Consider the following 21,376-nt stretch of genomic DNA (forward strand, 5'->3'; position numbering starts at 1 on the left):
AAAAATGCCTGTACCAAGACAGGACTAAGGCAGATGCTTTCCATTCGTTTGATGTGTTTGAGCATTTGATGTTGCCGTTTGCTAAGGGACGTCTTGTTTAGATTTTTCTACGAGGTCGGTATTTTTGTTATTTTACTTTTTCCTGGAATATGTTGCTTTATTTTGAACCAGTCTATGAAAACACGTTTCACCCCGCCGCATTTTTGCGCCTGTCCAAAGTCAGGAGTCTCTGGTCTTTGTAAGTCTTGTATTCTTTTTTTAATTTTAGTTCATTTATATATTTCGGAGTTTAGTGTGACGTCCATTTTCAGTTCTATTACGGAACCATCTCCGGGTGCAGGATTTGTTCACTGCGTTGAAGATCCACCGGTTGCCTTCGGCTGTTGTCTCTGCTTTTTGTTCGGGCTGTCGTCTCCATGACATATTCCCCATTCCTATTTCTAAATGTGGGGTAATACGTCTATGATATAGTAACCAAATACAAAACTAACCAAAGGATATTGAATAGACATAATATGTCTACAAGCATCCATATAACAAGCTAAAATATTCATATACAAAAGGTCAAAATTACGAATTAGTATGAAGCCGAAATAGTGTCCATTTTGTAATTATAATTACGAACAAATAAAATGATTATTTTTTATTGAAGTATTGTATACGCGGGTTTTCTCATTTAAATGTGTTTACAAATACTTTTTTTTCGATGGCTCTTATAAACTGAGCAATTAAAGTTAACCAACACTTTTTTTTTTTTTTTTTTTTCGGTTGTTTCTGGAAAAGAAAATATTCAAACATAATTGATATAATCCTTAGTTTTATCTGAAATTTAAAACAGTCGTACTTTCTCCTGGTGATTGATTTCGCGCCATTTCAGCTTTGCACGTGTAATTGATTGTTTACCGTCTGTATCTGTACTTTTATAACGACATTAAAGAATTCTTTTTCACTAATGTTCAGAAACAAACCATTGGTAAGAAAAACACACACACATTTGACAAAAATGCATAGGGCGTCAACCTGGCATCTTCGAAAATGACCATCAGAAAGCTCTTAGAATTGTTGATGCCGAAATGAGTCTTGCTGACATCGTGGATCGATTTAATGTGCTTAAAGCAACAATTTAGAGACTAACAAACAGATATCGACAAATTGCAACTGCACAGGATAGATCGATATCTCGAAGACCAAACAAACTCTCGTTAAGAGAGGAACGCTACGATGACCTTCGCTTTTCGTCAACATGTGACAAGTTTTTTAAAGCCAAAAAAGTAGTGCACTGACTAAGGGAAGCTGCTGGTGTGCCTGCCAATCCTTCATTGATGCACTAAGGGCATGGATGAGACATTGATTTTGAATAATACTATACTCATTTTTACATTTTGACATTCCTGCGCTCCATACAAAGAAAATCCTAATGAATATGAGTGATAAACATACATGTTGCTTCTGACATGTCATTATTCCATTTTGGTATTATTAAAATTATATATATGTTGTTATGATTTTGTAATAAAATAAAATTTTACAATTTTGTCGCTAAACTTTTTTGGCTCAGTATAGTTGTTTATGTTTTTTTTTTAGATGTATGGGTTTTGCTCATCGTAGACGACCTTACGACGACGTATACGTCATTTTCGTCTCGGGTGGCTTATTATCTAATTGGCAATCAAACCGCAAAATACTACATTGTATGTGGGTTTATATGTCCTTTTTGAATTTCCAAAATAAAGCAATTTTATAAACACGTATATCAATAGTAGTAAAGTTTCTTGAGGTTTTTTTTTATTGTTTTAAGCCCATGTATTTCTTCATACACGAAATGAATCCCACAAATAAACCATGTGGAACATGAAATAAACCATGACACCAATGAACCAAACCATGGCACTGAATATTCTGTTATCCTAAATTTTTTGGAATAGGAGCTTTTTTCGGAATATTTGACGGCAGTTTTATATCAACAAAATATGTGATGTAACAGACATTAAGAAAACCACTTTTTTATGCATTAAAACGAATAACATTTTTTTTTGCATTTTTACATACGTAAGCATTATTCTGTGTCAAATTATTAAGTATATGATAAATGCGTTGATGTATTATCATATTAGCTACAAACAAAGATACTTACCAGGTGGAATTTATGGTCAGATATTCTGTTGACAAAATATTCGAATGTTCATATTTGTGCATAGTTTGTCATCCTAAACACTTAACACCGCCATGTCTAACTCAAACAAACTATGCTAAATAACTGTATTAAACACTCCTCGATATGACAGGGTTAATTCTTGTGATTACAATTATTAATATCCACAAGTCTATTTCGTACATGATTCAGGTCACAAGTTCCACACAAATTTATCATCATCTTTATCATAAAATCAAAAACTCTAACATTAATATAATAGTATGTTATATGCTTAAATTTAAAAAAAATGGCAAGGGTTCCGCGGACCCCAGTGTCTCGCCTACTCTTGCTGGTTAATCACACACTCAACAAAAATGATAAAAAAAATCATTAAAAATATTCCTCTCGATACTATCTGTTGATTGTGGATCAGAAGCTTCTGCCTAAGTTTGGTAACAATCCAGGCTAGTTTAAGAATCTTAAAAATGTATGCAGACTGTATATATGTAATGTTAACTGGAAGTCCATTTATAAGTAAAATATGGGGAAAATGAAATTTTAATTTTACTATTACTTCTGGATATTATCTTCTGAGCATAAACAAGCTTCTGAAAAGGTTTGGAAGAAATCCAGTGTAGTTCAATAAAGTTTCAAAAATTTCAAAAACTTTAACCACAAAGTGAATATTTGTGGACGCCGTCAACGACATCGACGCCGACAGAATGTAGGATCGCTTTGTCTCACTTTTTCGAATTAAGTCGAAGTCTCCACAAATTAATTTGCCACGAATATGGAAGGGGAAGGCAAAAAATCTAAAAACTAGATATGAGATGTGTATGAGATCACAAATTTATACATCAAATATTTTTGTATGCCACCAGAACAGTTAGCAAAAGTCCCCCTCTCGTGACATCTTCAATACGAGACAGACATAGATTTCTGAGATTCCGTCGTTTTGTCAACATGTGAAAACAAGCTTAAACAGACGTGAAGGTTGACGAATACGCGATTCGATCTACTCAGTATGCTCATTATGACATGGATCAGACTGTACGGCTTATGTCCACTCTTCTGATATCATGAATATCTATTATCTGCAATTGTTCCAATATATACAAAGAGAGAGCATTATATGTATACTACAAAATCACACACATTAATTATTTCTGTACAAAGAATATATCAGAATAGTCACAACAAATTCCTAAGTCTTAAATCTTTGATTGTTGAAATGGAACAGGAATAACCTTTACATTTTGGAATATGAATATGCAGTTTCGAATTTTACACGTTTAGTCTTAAATGTATATTAAATCAAGTTTTAGTGGTAGGTCATTTAATGTTGTGGCGAACGATTCATGTCGTGTGTAGATGATGTTTTTTTACTTTTGATTGTCATTTTAACTCCCTTAATCGTGTGTTCTCGTCTATAACGATATATTGTCAAGGTAAAACCTCCATTGAAATTCCGGATTGCATGAAGCGAATATTTTGAACAATGTTATCATTATCTTATTATCTGTTTTACATGTTCTGTATCCCATGGATTAAGTTTCTTTTATAGAAAAGCCACAGCTGATTTGAAATCAGAAGTTGTATTTTCACATAACGGTTTGACAAAAGGTAAGACATCTACTTTCTAAGTTTCTTTCTTATAACTTAAAATATAGTAATAAATCACATTTTGTATCTTAGCCAAAAGAGAGGGGCTATATTAAACAAAACTGGTAACAAATAAGTTTATACCCTCGGTTTGTAAACGGAGGGGTGCGATGGATGATAATTGATATATATTTGAAACTATAAAAAAAAAAAACAGAGTTTATCTATATATTGTTTGTTAATTTGTGTTAGCATAATTTGAATACCAAAATATTAATAACAAAACCTTGACCAACATATGAACGTTATTAAAATTGTTATAATCAGGATGACACTCTTTGTGTTATTCAGAAAAACAAACAACGTTAGGATTCACACTAATGCTTGGTATAATATATTTGTGAGACAGCATCAACGGCAAATAAAAAGTGGTACACAATATCGTTCAAAGCTTGCCCAGCATCAACGCATCCAATCTAGGTTTTAAATCATGGTTGTTTTTATAGGACCTAATCCACAATTATGCTGCGACTAAATTTATATTTTAGGAGATGTTCTGCAACTCACAGTTGGAACAGACCAACAGCCACCCATTGTGAAATTGATAGATTTTGAATATAGTTCCTACAACTACCGGTAATTATCAAATTAAGCAGAGTTTGTGTAGTTTATAAAACAAATTACCGGAATCGAACACAAAAGAATCATCTACTTATTTACCGTTTATATTTTAAACTGCTTTTAAGGAATATTGTGTCTTCATTATTTTAGTTTGGCATCATTTAATTTACACTCAACGTGTTAAAAATCATACAGAGTGTTAGTATATTTAAAGGCAACAGGAGTATACCGCTGTTCAAAACTCATAAATCCATGGACAAAAAACAAAAATCGGGGTAGCAAACTAAAACCGAGGGAAACTCATTAAATATAAGAGGAGAACAACGACACAACACCGAAACGCATTTGTTTGGGATTGATTGATTGATTGTTGGTTGCTTAACGTCCAGTGGCAAATATTTCATGCATATTCAGGACGAGAACAAGTTCACAATAAATACAATAGGTAGCTATATAGGTTGATACAAAAGAGGTCATCTGGGATGATGGTCAAGGAAATTTGGACTGCCACTAGAAAATGAGGGTATGTGGATAGGGACAGAAATTTTGCCTTGCAACAGGCCACCTACGGACCCCTCAAAGAGTTTTTGCAATGGTTCTTAACTTGCAAAGAGCGTGGCACTCTCTTTACACGAGGCGTCGGATTTAACGTCCCCTTTCTAACCGGACGTGACTGCGAACTTGAAACATCCCGCACAGCCAAACGGACGCCTTTCTTCGGCAAGCGTTTTACTGCCGGTCGGGAGAAGACCAAATGATCATATTTTTATACCCCAGTCACCCTTGGGGGTCGGTGGTGATGGTAGATTGATCATGGTTGTCCACATACCCCATTTATTTTTGAATATTTATTCCACTCATTCATGCATGTTTATGGACTTCACACTTAAACAATTTGGGGCTGTTGTCTCTTACCTAAATGTTATTGATGTCATTCATTTTGTCCGACAATAAACAAGTTATGTAGCAGCCGTATGAAAATATTTTTAAGATTTTTGAGACTATAATGTTGTGTCTATTCATGAAACAAAAGCAATGTATGTACAAAAAAAATGTTATCCTTGTGGTTCAATCTTTTATTATTATGATATTATTTATTTAATCCTAGTGCCTACGATTTAAGTATGCTGTTCATTGAATGTTGCATTGAATACCGGAAAAAAGATACTCCTCCAAATTTTGATTTCAACAGCAAGGACTATTTTGCACCAGAAGTACGAGTGAGTGATTCTGTCATAAATCATATCTTATAGTCCCCGATGATATCACCAGCGAGGTTGCAAGTACTTTGGTTTTGGCATAAAATTACGGATTTTATGATAAAAAACATTTGCTGTTACATAATTTTGGTATCTATTCAGAATTAGGGAATGTATCTCTATAATGCAAAGCTGTTTCATTGCCTGGCTGTGGTTATACTTTTTTGTCCTTTTTTTTATTACTCTTAACATTTTGAATAAGCTTTGAATTTTCATATATTTTGGCCTCGATCATCATTAAAGAAAAATTTATTGTCCAAATGCGCATCTGGTGCAATAAATGAACCATTCATGTTGTTAGTAATGAATAATTACGTTCTCTTAACTGTGCATTTATTTCATTATCGTTATTGATATAAAACAATGTGGTATATAAAGTAGTCAACAAAAGAAACGATACACGATTTTAGAACAAAATTTATCAAAAGTATTAAAACAAAATGAGAAACACTATTTTCAAAGGCTTTCATTGCAATTTATGCAGATATGATAATGAACCTTTCGGAAAGTAACTTAATTCCGGGTAAACGATCATAGGGTGCAAATTAAGATTTCAAATTTGTTTAAAAATATTTAATATGCTAATTAAGTTATTTTCATGGTGTAACTAATTGGTTGAAATATTGTTTTTTTTTTATTTTGGGTAAAAAAAATGTTTTTTGAAATATCAAAAAATGCAAAAGAAAGGAAAAATTGTTTTCGTCTCAAATGAATATATTAGATATAAAACAACACACTGTAAATTTTGAACCCTTCGGATTAGTTTTAAGATTGTTAACGTTGGTTTTTTTTAATTTCACTTTACACATACTGTCAATGGTAAATCAATTGATAATGTGTACATTTTAACGATTTCTTGTGGGGCCGAAATTTTCTTTACCCATAAACAAAGAAACTGTGCGATTTTTTAAAAAGAATTGATGGCAAACAGTGTCTTTATCTTTAAATGAGAGGTTGAAATCATTAGTTGGAACTTCTGTTGTTTTATGTAAATTTTGTCCAAAAATTTGAATTTCGCCAAATGACGTCATGAAAGCAAAAAAACAATTTCATTTTAAACGTATTTAAATTTTCATGGTCATTGAATATTACTACTGTCAATATTGGTCCTATAAATGGAAAACGTCATCTTTAATTTGAAAAAGTCGTCTATCGTTTCTTTGGTTGACTAGTATATGACAATGAGGCAACTACGGTATTGTATCTGTTGTATTTGATACAGCGCATCAATGGTGCCATTGAAATGTGTTGTTGGGTATATTCTAATTTGCTGATGAACTTCGTAGTTTTGTGTGATTTAAGTACATGTCTATTCGTTTTGAAGATGCTATGTTACTTATTATTTTAAGAAGAAGAATTTTTCTGTTTGTAATTAACTATGGTGGGAAAAAACTACGTGTGTATTTTAAACTCTCACTTTCACTCACGTGTAACTGTTCGTCAATTTACAGTCTTTGGTGTTTTTGGATAAGAAAAAGGGAATAAATTGATCGGTTATTGTGCTATGTTTTATCATCAATAAAATTACTTCTAATGATGGAAAATTAACACTCATGGGTTTTTACACATTCGAAAGAATCAATCTTCTGGTCTTTTGATACACCAATAACATTCCCTTTTATAAGATAGTTGCTCAATCTTCAGTTCTGTGTTCATAATTCTGAGAACTGAGACATTTTATGTGACTTTTAGGGCGTCAGTGTTTCTGAGATATGTTATTAATTATGTTTTGGGATTTTTTTTAATTTTCTATTCGTTAATGTCATCTCTATAAATACACATTGTTTAATGTGTTTACCGTGTCGTTTATCATGCCTTTTTGTGATAAAAGTAGACTATGCAAAATACAGCACTGATTTGAAATATTTCATCTACATTATGGTAATCAAACTTTATTGTCCTCTGAACAAATTAATCTTGCCTTGCAAGAGGCGACGTTCTTTTATTGAGAGTGCATACAGTAAATATATTATAAGACTGAACAAAGGATGTGCATTATACATTAAAAGCATGATAATGATAACTCTATCATATTAAGCTCACCGGGTCCCAAAGTCCCCATGTGAGCTTATGCCAGCATCTGTCCGTCGTCGTCGTCAGTCGTCGTAAACTATTTAAAAATCTTCTCCACTGAAATTACTGAGCCAAATACCTTCAAACTATATTTGAATGTTCCTTAGGGTATTTAATTTGTAAAATGTATCGGTAGTTTTGATCCATCGACAAACATGGCTGCCATGGCTAAAGGTTAGAACTTATGGGTCAAATGCAGTTTTTGGCTTAAATCTCAAAAATTAAAGCTTTAAGAGCAAATCTGACTGGGGTTTAAATTTTCAATTGGTGAAGATCTATCAGCTCTGGTATTTTCAGACAAATCGAACAACCCACTGTTGGGTTGCTGTCACTAAATTGGTAGTTTTAAGGATTATATTTGTTATTATCTTGAATATTATTATAGATAGATATAAACTGTTTAAAGCAAAACATTTTTTTTTATTAACAAAATTGTCAATTGATTCTTTAAGGAGTAATTGCTCTTTAAAGACAATTTGTAGATCAAGTTTGCTATTATTTGAAAATCTTCTCCTCTGAAACTGCTTGGTCTTATACTAGTAGATAGTTGCTCAATCTTGGTATTTTTATGTGATTTTTATGTCGTTTGCTTTTTAGCTAACCTGGCCCAAAGGACCAAGTGAGCTTTTCTCATCACTTGGCGTCCGTCGTCCGTCGTCCGTCGTCGTCTGTCGACTGTCGTCGTTAACTTTTACAAAAATATTCTCCTCTGAAACTACTGAGCCGAATAAAATCAAACTTGGCCATAATCATCATTAGGGAAGCTAGTTTAAAAATTGTGCCCGGTGACCCGGCCAACAAACCAAGATGGCCGCCATGGCTACATGGCTAAAACAAGAACATATGGGGTAAAATGCAGTTTTTGGCTTATATCTCAAAAACCAAACCATTTAGAGCAAATTTGATTGAGGGTTGATACTGTTCATCAGGTCATCTATCTGCTCTAAAATGTTCAGATAAATTGGACAACCGGTTGCCCCTGAATTGGTAATTTTAAGGAAATTTTGCCGTTTTTTGTTATTATCTTGAATATTATTATAGATAGAGATAAACTGTAAACAGCAATAATTTACAGCAAAGTAAGACCTAAAAATAAGTCATCTTGACCAAAATGGTAAATTGACCCTCTAAGGAGTAATTGCCCTTTATATTCAATTTTAACAATTTTCATTAAATTTGTAAATTTTTACTAACATTTTCCACTGAAACTACTGAGCCAATCATTATAGATATGGATATTTGTACGCAGCAAGAATGTTCAGTAAAGTAAGATCTGCAAACACAACACCATCACCAAAACACAATTTTGTCATGAATCCATCTGTGTCCTTTGTTGAACATTCACATAGACCAAGGTGAGCGACACAAGCTCTTTAGAGCCTCTAGTTTTTCACTTCAGTGTTTCTATTGTTTTGTTGTCGAATGTACTATATTGTATTGTGTATTTGTGTTATTATCTGACCTTAATGTTCTCTCATTTATTTACACTGTATTCCTGTTATGTAAAATGGTGTCATTTTAGCGTAATATTTAGCATTGCCATAAAAGTGCGAGGTTTGGTTAGCCGCAAAACTAGGTTCAACCCATCATTTTTTTCTTCAAATGTTCTGTACCAAGTTATGAACATGGCCATTGTTATATTATAGTTCGTTTCTGTGTGTGTTACTTTTTAGTGTCGTTGTTCTCCTCTTATATTAAATATGTTTCCTTCAGTTTTAGTTCGTAACCAGGATTTATTTATTTTTTCTCAATCGATTAATTTCGAACAGCGGTATATTATTGATCCATTGTCAAACATGGCTGCCATGGGTAAAAAAGAACATATGGGTCAAATGCAGATTTTGGCTTTTATCTCAGTGGCTAAAATGAAACATATGGGTAAAATGCATCGATTTGCCATTGAAGAAAATATGACAGATACAATGAACATTTAAATGGCATTTTTAAGCCACTCATTAAAATATATTGAAAACCAAAACTTATCATTGATGAAAGATTTAAGACAAAAATAGCAGGTTGGCGATTCCGGCTCTTCTGATCCTCTGGTCATAAAGTAAAGTAAATATTCACCTCCGTCGACAGCTTTTTTACCCTCTCTTCCTCCTGATAAAAACCATATTCTGGTTCAATGAAAGAGGCATTTTTGTGAATGCTGAACGTCGTTTTAAGGTGTCTCGGGCATTTTCGGAGTTTCTATCAGAAGTGCCGTATTTTGTTATTTTATTCTTTACAGAAATTAAATCAAATTGGTTGAAAAAAATAAGGGGTCGCGGACCATTTAAGATCAAAATTTTACTTTTAAGCAGGTATGTAAAGGGGAGCATTTTTCAATGGAATTATAGTGAAAATAGAAGTATTGACACATTATTATCGAAAAGTCAAAAAAACGTTCTATGACACTTGTTTTAAAGATTGAGCAAATAAAAAACATAGGTCACCGATAAGGAAAAAAAATAGTTTGCCTTAAGGAAGCTCGCGGGTATAAAAATTTCAGAAAAAAATCAAACTTTTATTTTTCATTACAAATTTTATTTATTACCTTTAGTAGTTGTTACTTTATCATAAAGTACAAAAATCATTCAAAAAAATCAATTCGTGTTTGGCCCCAGGTGACTTTTAAAATGTAGATATCATTAAAGAAAGCTCCAAATTATCTCCCTTTGGTGCAAAAATGTCATTTTTTGGCATTGAAATTAAAACATCTTTTTTAAATCATCGGTGACCCATATTTTTTATTGATGTTTTCGAAAAAGCTGTACATGAACTAAATATTTGTAAATTTAAGCGATTTCTGTAATTTAGTTCTTTTTTTATTTCGATATTACTGCTTTTTCTCCTATTAGTTCAACAGAAAAAAAGGACATTAACAAAAATGTATGCCTCTTTCAAAGGCTGATTGTGAGCGTAAATGAACGGTGACCCCATTTTTTAATTTCATTTTTCTATTAGGTATGAAATAAAGTTCATTTATAGAAAAATATAGCAAAATCCTATATTAAATAAAAAAAAATGATTTAAACCCGCAAGCCCGCTTAAGACCCAAATTACGGAGTGAAAATGGGTAAAAATGGATGAAATGTCATGTTGAACCTTTCACAGATACACATACTATCGATAATATACTTTAAGTGACATGTAACTACAATGATTTAACATTTCTAATCAATTAAAATGTTTAAAAATTAAAATAGAATTTTCGACATATACTTTCGTGTGCATTGTAATCCAGGCATGAAATTATGCGCAGTCGAATGGACCCGATCCACTTTAAATAGTACATATTGTTTGGTTTTATGTGTCTGATATATTTAAATATGTGTAGATAATGTTGGTTTTCTTTAATTTCTGTTTTAAAAATACATATTGACATATGCTTTGCGTTTCAGGCGAACGAGATAACTATTAGTTCTTTGTTTAAATTTCTAATCTCAGTACATGTTATATATATATATAAATATATAAGCCCAGGTGGTCGTGTGGTCTAGCGGGACGGCTACAGTGCAGGCGATTTGGTGTCACGATATCACAGTAGCATGGGTTCGAATCCCGGCGAGGGAAGAACCAAAAATTTGCGAAAGCAAATTTACAGATCTAACATTGTTGGGTTGATGTTTAGACGAGTTGTATATACATTATGTACACATCTATGTATCACCATCATTGATGGCGATCCGATGGATACATCTGTTGTAGAGTTGTCACTGACTCAGACGTACTTATGCATATAATTATTTTCTGTGACTGTATATCACATTAATTTGTAGGATCCTTTACTATAGATAATTTAGCTGATCTGTAACAATAACATCTTCATGCCTTATATATCATGTACTGTAGTACGCCGCTACATTCAAACTGACGTGGAAAGGTAACACATGCCCACCGTCAGCTCTTTTTTTGAGAGCCCAGGTGGTTGTGTGGTCTAGCGGGACGGCTGCAGTGCAGGCGATTTGGTGTCACGATATCACAGTAGCATGGGTTCCAATCCCGGCGAGGGAAGAACCAAAAATTTGCGAAAGCAAATTTACAGATCTAACATTGTTGGGTTGATGTTTAGACGAGTTGTATATACATTATGTACACATCCATGTATCACCATCATTGATGGCGATCCGATGGATACATCTGTTGTAGAGTTGTCACTGACTCAGACTTAATTATGAATATAATTATTTTCTGTGACTGTATATTACATTAATTTGTAGGATCCTTTACTATAGATAATTTAGCTGATCTGTAACAATAACATCTTCATGCCTTATATATCATGTGCTGTAGTACGCCGCTAGATTAAAACTGACGTGGAAAGGTAACACATGCCCACCGAGCGCTCTTTTTTTGAGAGCCCAGGTGGTCGTGTGGTCTAGCGGGACGGCTACAGTGCAGGCGATTTGGTGTCACGATATCACAGTAGCATGGGTTCGAATCCCGGCGAGGGAAGAACCAAAAATTTGCGAAAGCAAATTTACAGATCTAACATTATTGGGTTGATGTTTAGACGAGTTGTATATACATTATGTAAACATCCATGTATCACCATCATTGATGGCGATCCGATGGATACATCTGTTGTAGAGTTGTCACTGACTCAGACGTACTTATGAATATAATTATTTTCTCTGACTGTATATTACATTAATTTGTAGGATCCTTTGCTATAGATAATTTAGCTGATCTGTAACAATAACATCTTCATGCCTTATATATCATGTACTGTAGTACGCCGCTACATTCAAACTGACGTGGAAAGGTAACACATGCCCACCGACAGCTCTTTTTTTGAGAGCCCAGGTGGTCGTGTGGTCTAGCGGGACGGCTGCAGTGCAGGCGATTTGGTGTCACGATATCACAGTAGCATGGGTTCCAATCCCGGCGAGGGAAGAACCAAAAATTTGCGAAAGCAAATTTACAGATCTAACATTGTTGGGTTGATGTTTAGACGAGTTGTATATACATTATGTACACATCCATGTATCACCATCATTGATGGCGATCCGATGGATACATCTGTTGTAGAGTTGTCACTGACTCAGACTTAATTATGAATATAATTATTTTCTGTGACTGTATATTACATTAATTTGTAGGATCCTTTACTATAGATAATTTAGCTGATCTGTAACAATAACATCTTCATGCCTTATATATCATGTGCTGTAGTACGCCGCTAGATTAAAACTGACGTGGAAAGGTAACACATGCCCACCGAGCGCTCTTTTTTTGAGAGCCCAGGTGGTCGTGTGGTCTAGCGGGACGGCTACAGTGCAGGCGATTTGGTGTCACGATATCACAGTAGCATGGGTTCGAATCCCGGCGAGGGAAGAACCAAAAATTTGCGAAAGCAAATTTACAGATCTAACATTGTTGGGTTGATGTTTAGACGAGTTGTATATACATTATGTAAACATCCATGTATCACCATCATTGATGGCGATCCGATGGATACATCTGTTGTAGAGTTGTCACTGACTCAGACGTACTTATGAATATAATTATTTTCTCTGACTGTATATTACATTAATTTGTAGGATCCTTTGCTATAGATAATTTAGCTGATCTGTAACAATAACATCTTCATGCCTTATATATCATGTACTGTAGTACGCCGCTACATTCAAACTGACGTGGAAAGGTAACACATGCCCACCGACAGCTCTTTTTTTGAGAGCCCAGGTGGTCGTGTGGTCTAGCGGGACGGCTGCAGTGCAGGCGATTTGGTGTCACGATATCACAGTAGCATGGGTTCCAATCCCGGCGAGGGAAGAACCAAAAATTTGCGAAAGCAAATTTACAGATCTAACATTGTTGGGTTGATCTTTAGACGAGTTGTATATACATTATGTACACATCCATGTATCACCATCATTGATGGCGATCCGATGGATACATCTGTTGTAGAGTTGTCACTGACTCAGACGTACTTAGGAATATAATTATTTTCTGTGACTGTATATTACATTAATTTGTAGGATCCTTTACTATAGATAATTTAGCTGATCTGTAACAATAACATCTTCATGCCTTATATATCATGTACTGTAGTACGCCGTTAGATTCAAACTGACGTGGAAAGGTAACACATGCCCACCGTCAGCTCTTTTTTTGGAACCCAGGTGGTCGTGTGGTCTAGCGGGACGGTTGCAGTGCAGGCGATTTGGTGTCACGATATCACAGTAGCATGGGTTCGAATCCCGGCGAGAGAAGAACCAAAAATTTGCGAAAGCAAATTTACAGATCTAACATTGTTGGGTTGATATTTAGACGAGTTGTATATACATTATGTACACATCCATGTATCACCATCATTGATGGCGATCCGATGGATACATCTGTTGTAGAGTTGTCACTGACTCAGACGTACTTATGAATATAATTATTTTCTGTGGCTGTATATTACATTAATTTGTAGGATCCTTTACTATAGATAATTTAGCTGATCTGTAACAATAACATCTTCATGCCTTATATATCATGTACTGTAGTACGCCGCTAGATTAAAACTGACGTGGAAAGGTAACACATGCTCACCGACAGCTCTTTTTTGAGAGCCCAGGTGGTCGTGTGGTCTAGTGGGACGGTTGCAGTGCAGGCGATTTGGTGTCACGATATCACAGTAGCATGGGTTCGAATCCCGGCGAGGGAAGAACCAAAAATTTGCGAAAGCAAATTTACAGATCTAACATTGTTGGGTTGATGTTTAGACGAGTTGTATATACATTATGTACACATCTATGTATCACCATCATTGATGGCGATCCGATGGATACATCTGTTGTAGAGTTGTCACTGACTCAGACGTACTTATGAATATAATTATTTTCTCTGACTGTATATTACATTAATTTGTAGGATCCTTTACTATAGATAATTTAGCTGATCTGTAACAATAACATCTTCATGCCTTATATATCATGTACTGTAGTACGCCGCTAGATTAAAACTGACGTGGAAAGGTAACACATGCCCACCGTCAGCTCTTTTTTTGAGAGCCCAGGTGGTTGTGTGGTCTAGCGGGACGGCTGCAGTGCAGGCGATTTGGTGTCACGATATCACAGTAGCATGGGTTCCAATCCCGGCGAGGGAAGAACCAAAAATTTGCGAAAGCAAATTTACAGATCTAACATTGTTGGGTTGATGTTTAGACGAGTTGTATATACATTATGTACACATCCATGTATCACCATCATTGATGGCGATCCGATGGATACATCTGTTGTAGAGTTGTCACTGACTCAGACTTAATTATGAATATAATTATTTTCTGTGACTGTATATTACATTAATTTGTAGGATCCTTTACTATAGATAATTTAGCTGATCTGTAACAATAACATCTTCATGCCTTATATATCATGTGCTGTAGTACGCCGCTAGATTAAAACTGACGTGGAAAGGTAACACATGCCCACCGAGCGCTCTTTTTTTGAGAGCCCAGGTGGTCGTGTGGTCTAGCGGGACGGCTACAGTGCAGGCGATTTGGTGTCACGATATCACAGTAGCATGGGTTCGAATCCCGGCGAGGGAAGAACCAAAAATTTGCGAAAGCAAATTTACAGATCTAACATTGTTGGGTTGATGTTTAGACGAGTTGTATATACATTATGTAAACATCCATGTATCACCATCATTGATGGCGATCCGATGGTAACATCTGTTGTAGAGTTGTCACTGACTCAGACGTACTTATGAATATAATTATTTTCTGTGACTGTATATTACATTAATTTGTAGGATCCTTTACTATAGATAATTTAGCTGATCTGTAACAATAACATCTTCATGCCTTATATATCATGTACTGTAGTACGCCGCTAGATTCAAACTGACGTGGAAAGGTAACACATGCCCACCGACAGCTCTTTTTTTTTGAGAGCCTAGGTGGTCGTGTGGTCTTGCAGGACGGCTGCAGTGCAGGCGATTTGGTGTCACGATATCACAGTAGCATGGGTTCCAATCCCGGCGAGGGAAGAACCAAAAATTTGTGAAAGCAAATTTACAGATCCAACATTGTTGGGTTGATGTTTAGACGAGTTGTATATACATTATGTACACATCCATGTATCACCATCATTGATGGCGATCCGATGGATACATCTGTTGTAGAGTTGTCACTGACTCAGACGTACTTATGAATATAATTATTTTCTGTAAATGTATATTACATTAATTTGTAGGATCCTTTACTATAGATAATTTAGCTGATCTGTAACAATAACATCTTCATGCCTTATATATCATGTACTGTAGTACGCCGCTAGATTAAAACTGACGTGGAAAGGTAACACATGCCCACCGACAGCTCTTTTTTTGAGAGCCCAGGTGGTCGTGTGGTCTAGCGGGACGGCTGCAGTGCAGGCGATTTGGTGTCACGATATCACAGTAGCATGGGTTCGAATCCCGGCGAGGGAAGATCTAACATTGTTGGGTTGATGTTTAGACGAGTTGTATATATATATATATATTACGGATTACAAATGTGTCGAGGTTTGTGATTGGATAACAACACAGAGATGTCAGCATATATTCAGGAAACTGACGGGGTATATACGACGTTTTTATCCCTAATTGGAACCTCAAAAACGTCATCATAACACCGGTTATTTTTTTTTTTACTAAATTTTTGCCGTGAGATATCGTGACACCAAATCGCCTGCACTGCAGCCGTCCCGCTAGACCACACGACCACAAAAATAAAGCTTTTGGTGGCCATGTGTTACCTTTCCTCTTCAGTTTTAATCTAGAGTCGTACTACAGTACATGATATATAAGGCATGGAGATGTTATTGTTACAGATCAGTTCAATTATCTTTAGTAAAAAACTCATCATAGATACCAGGACTAAATTTAGTTTATACACCAGACGCGCGTTTCGTCTACAAAAGACTCATCAGTGACGCTCGAAACCAAAAAAGTTATAAATGCCAAATAAAGTATGAAGTTGAAGAGCATTGAGAACCAAAATTCCTAAATGTTTTGCCACATACAGCTACGGTAATCTATAATGTATAAGTACGTCTGAGTCAGTGAAAACTTTACAACAGATTTAGCCATGGGATCACCATCAATGATGCTGATAAATGGCTGTGTACATTATGTATATACAACTAGTCTAAACATCAACCCAACAAGGTTAGATCTGTAAATTGCTTTCACAAATTGTTTGTTCTTCCCTCGCCGGGATTCGAACCCATGCTACTGAGATATCGTGACACCAAATCGCCTGCACTGCAGCCGTCCCGCTAGACCACATGACCACCTGGGATTCACAAAAATAAATCTTTGGTGGTCATGTGTTACCTTTCCTCGACCGTTTTAATCTAGCGTCGTACTACAGTACATGATATATAAAGCATAGATATGTTATTGTTACAGATCAGCTCAGTTTCTATAGTAAAGGATCCTACAAATTAATGTAAGATACAGTCACAGAAAATAATTATATTTATAAATACGTCTGAGTCAGTATATATATAGTCAAATGCGTTTTGTTTAAAAATACTTTTTCACTTTTTTGGTCTTTTGGAAAATGTTGTTTGTTCTGTATTTAGACCCATCTACAACGAAATCTGTTTTACATGCACACGAATAAAAATTGCGGTTTTTATCCAACGCAATCATAAGTTTGAACGTAGTTTTCAATTTAGACTTGTATATATATAAATATATATTCTGTTTTACATAAAATAAAATAAAGAATAAGACACCACTCAACATCAATACATATTCATATAATAGTAGTGAAGCACTAAAAGTATTTTCCATTTTTGCTGCCTTAGGAAAACAAATAATTCTTTGCTGTTTTGGAATTTGTTGAATTGCCAAACAATGTCCACAAGACCATAAAATCTTAAATTATGTTAAACATTTATATTCGTGGTCTACCAATACATATTAAACCGACGAAACCCGGTAATTTACACACTATATATATATAAAAGTGAATCAACAATTTCTTTAAAACCTGCGTATATCTTTCGTCGTTGTAAATCTAAAAAAATCTTCCTTTCTATTGTAGAAACAGATTTGTAAAGCGTATTTAATAGCAAGATCAAATACGGAAGATCCAACAGATGGCGACGTAAACAGATTATTTCATGAAACTGAAATATGTGAGTTAGCTGTACATCTCGTTTGGGCAGTATGGGGTGTTGATCAGCATATTAGAGGAGAGAAAATTCTTTTTGGATATTTGGTGAGTAAAGCGTACTTTATTTGTGTATATGGTCTGAACCATATCAATCGTTTAACCATACGCGTATGGTAAAGATCACATACGTATAGACTCATATATTCCTACCATACACGTATGGTCCGTATGTTCTGGGAAATAAATACCTTGAACGTTGTCTTATTTTATTGAATGTTTATATTTGTGTCGTGACTTGAAATAAAGGAAATTTTGTTTAGAAAATAAAAGGATGGATAGTAAACGCATTTTGATTGGTAAATATCGAGTTTTTCTTACGAAAGTGGACTCGACTTTTATAAGTCTTTACACGTGATCTCTACATGAACCTTTTCACAAAAAGTCAGTTGTTTAACTCACAAATACTTGGCGCATTGTTTCTTTTTTCCCTCTTATATTGGCGTTTAAATGTGTTTTCAGACAAAAAAATATTATCAATTCAATTTAATGCGTGAATGCTTCTTTTTATACGATTGTACAATAGCAAATTTCTATTCATAGAAGAGTTAAGGGAAAACAAGACATCACAAGAATGTGTCCAAAACAAACGGATGCCCCACTCGCACTATCATTCTCCATGTTCAATGGACCGTGCAATTGGGTTAAAAATTTAATTTGGCATTAAAATTAGATAGACCATACCATAGAGAACATGTGTACTAAGTTTCCTGTTGATTGGACTTCAGATTCATAAAAAACTATCTTGACCAAAAACGTTAAGCAGGACAGACGGATGGGTGCACGGACGGACGCATAGACGGTACGACGCACAGACCGGAAAACATAATGGCCCTCTACTATTGTATGTTGGGCATAAAAAAAAACTTAGCTAATCACTGAGGAGGGGGAAAGGCTCATGTCCCAAACGCCTGTTGTTTGACTTCAAGTATAAAACATTCCACAGGATAACATTAAAGTGATTTTAATTGACTCTAGCAAAGACAAAGTAACATATTCACCCAGATTCGAACAATATGTCATAGACAAAGGGTTAAAACTGTGTTCATAATCACGCAATTACAATAAAACTATTTCGGAGAATACGCTGTGTGTTTCTTCGAAGTAATCCGAAAAAATATCTATATGGTCTAAATACTCGTTTGGTCCAGTCTGTTAATAAACATGAGTATACGGAAAGCGTCATGACCATACGTATATGTTATCCCTTTCAACAGTACAAGATTATCGTCATAAAGAATTTTGAAAAAAAGCAGTCTGGTTAAGATTAATTACAAAAGAAATTGAGCACATGTCAACGCATTGTTAGGAGAAATTTTCTATGTTATCACTTAAATACAATAAAAATTTCCTTTTATTTGGTGTAGTTAAAAAAAATAGGATTGTTTTAGTTTTTCAGTGTTCAGAAACCAAATCAGCACATGTTTTGTTAGTTTAACGATAGGATGTGTCATAATAGTAATGCGACAACTTTCCGTGCAAACTTCTTTCATCAATGAGCAACGAAAATGTTAATCTGTAAAAAGTCATAGCATAACAAAAAAAAGAAACAATGCAAATACAAAAACAGGAACAAAACGCAATTATTACTGACACTGTTATAAGGGATCATAAGGAACAAAAACAAATATAACAGACCTTAACAAAAACATCCACTGCTTTACAGAGAGCCCTTATATAGAACGTGTCCATACAAATTGGATTGGGTCAATATGTGTTTTGGCTTATAACCCTCCTCTACACTGGAACAGTGGTTTAAAACCAGTTAACATCCAAATTCTACATGTAGAAACTTAAAATGCAATGCTTAATTTCAACCACTTTATCATCCATGCTCTTTTAGACAATAGTGTCACTCGGTACACCTTCCACAAGTTGTGTAGCAGTATAACCATGTTATAATCAGTCATCAAGCATGACCTTGACAATAGACTATATTAACGCAAGTTGCATTTCTTTATAGGAATATGCCGTTGCTCATTTACGGGAATATATAAGGAAAAGGGAACTCAGATTACCAGACGGAGCAGGTGATTGAATTGCAATAACCTTGTCTGTGCTTCAGATTTGGATTTCACATTATTGAAGAAGAGATATAAACATATAAACTTGAATGGATGTGTACAATCATTTGCTATCATTGTCATCACATTTTGAAAGTTTTGTCTCGGCTATTTCATTTTTTAAACTTCAATACGTTGCACTACAAGCAATCGAAAACGCTATTTCATAAATGTCTTGGCATTAACATTCCGTTTCTTTTCAAATCACGATCCATACAAAACAATAAATGTGAAGATTTTATATGTTCCCTATTTTAAAGTATCAGAATCGCAATTGTTTCTTATTATCGTCAATGAAAATTATAACATCAAAGGCTATTATTTGGATTTTGTATTCTCTTTCATTTAATTTTTTTTGTATGCATTTTAACTTCTTATACTATTATCAAAGTGTACCCAATATTATTTTAATGTAAACTAACTCATATGTATAATATTCCAATTCATATGATTTTAATACCTGAAAGAGAATTCATTTAATTTCGTTTTGTGCTTGGTGAGTTAGGCCTTATTGAATTGCTAGCCTCACATTTAAATGACAGTTGTTTTTAAAAGTTCCATCATATTGTACAAATTGAGCAAGCAACTCCAACAAACAGGAAAAGGTTAATGTAATAATAATAAGAATCCAGCAACCAAAACTTTGTAAACATACATCATTACAGATAAATAATACATTGTCTAACACATTCAAACAAGAGTACAATCAAACAAGACGCCAACAAAACAAAAAAGTGTAATAGTCATATTCAACTATCCATTTTCATTATATATATTTATATTATGTATAAACTGTCAGTTAATAATGTAGTGCTGGAGATGCTACACTGTTTATCTAAATAGTATTTTGATCATATAGTTTTTTTAATTTATTTAGTTAAAGGATATTTGTTAACAATCTTATTTTTAATTGAGTACGCTGAATTGACGTGGAGCTAACTATTCTGACTTGTGTTTATGTAATATTGAAACATGTTTGGGATGCATTTGTTTGATGTTTCAGTCTTTTTGACATCTACTTCGGGAATTATTTTCAAAACATGTAAATAAGAGCAAAATATTATTGAATTTTTTAATTGTTGAAATCAAACTAATTTCTGTGAAAACATTTTTACCTACAATGAGAACTTTTTCTTAGATATGTATTTTTATATCATTAATAACAAAATAATTTACATGATATACTCTCGTTCTTAAAAAAAAGGGAGAGGGAGATAGAAAAAAAACACTGACAAAAGTTGACAGCACGGCCAATTTGACACGAAAAAGGAAAAAAGAAATCATAAAACTTTCTAATAATTATATATTAACACACAAAACTATATATTTTTGTTCACCTTATTCACATTGGTCCATGTCATCTTCAATGAAAGTTTGAAAAAAAAAACCTGAAACTGACCAAAAAAATAATAATAATGACCTAAACATAATTGCCAAAAATTAATGAAAAATGAAAAGAACATTAAAATTAGGATAATAT

At 34.2% G+C, this 21,376-nt stretch overlaps 1 long non-coding RNA gene across 1 annotated transcript; it reads left to right on the top strand.

Moving 5' to 3' along the window:
• The first annotated feature begins 3,601 nt into the window (after positions 1–3,601).
• Positions 3,602–20,394, top strand: LOC134683528 (uncharacterized). The gene is made up of 5 exons (XR_010101042.1): positions 3,602–3,757; positions 4,285–4,372; positions 5,466–5,577; positions 17,705–17,881; positions 19,797–20,394. It is a non-coding gene; the product is annotated as an uncharacterized LOC134683528 (long non-coding RNA).
• The last annotated feature ends 982 nt before the right edge of the window (positions 20,395–21,376 follow it).

The sequence above is a fragment of the Mytilus trossulus genome, chromosome 9 (assembly GCF_036588685.1).
Source record: "Mytilus trossulus isolate FHL-02 chromosome 9, PNRI_Mtr1.1.1.hap1, whole genome shotgun sequence".
Lineage (NCBI taxonomy): Eukaryota > Metazoa > Mollusca > Bivalvia > Mytilida > Mytilidae > Mytilus > Mytilus trossulus.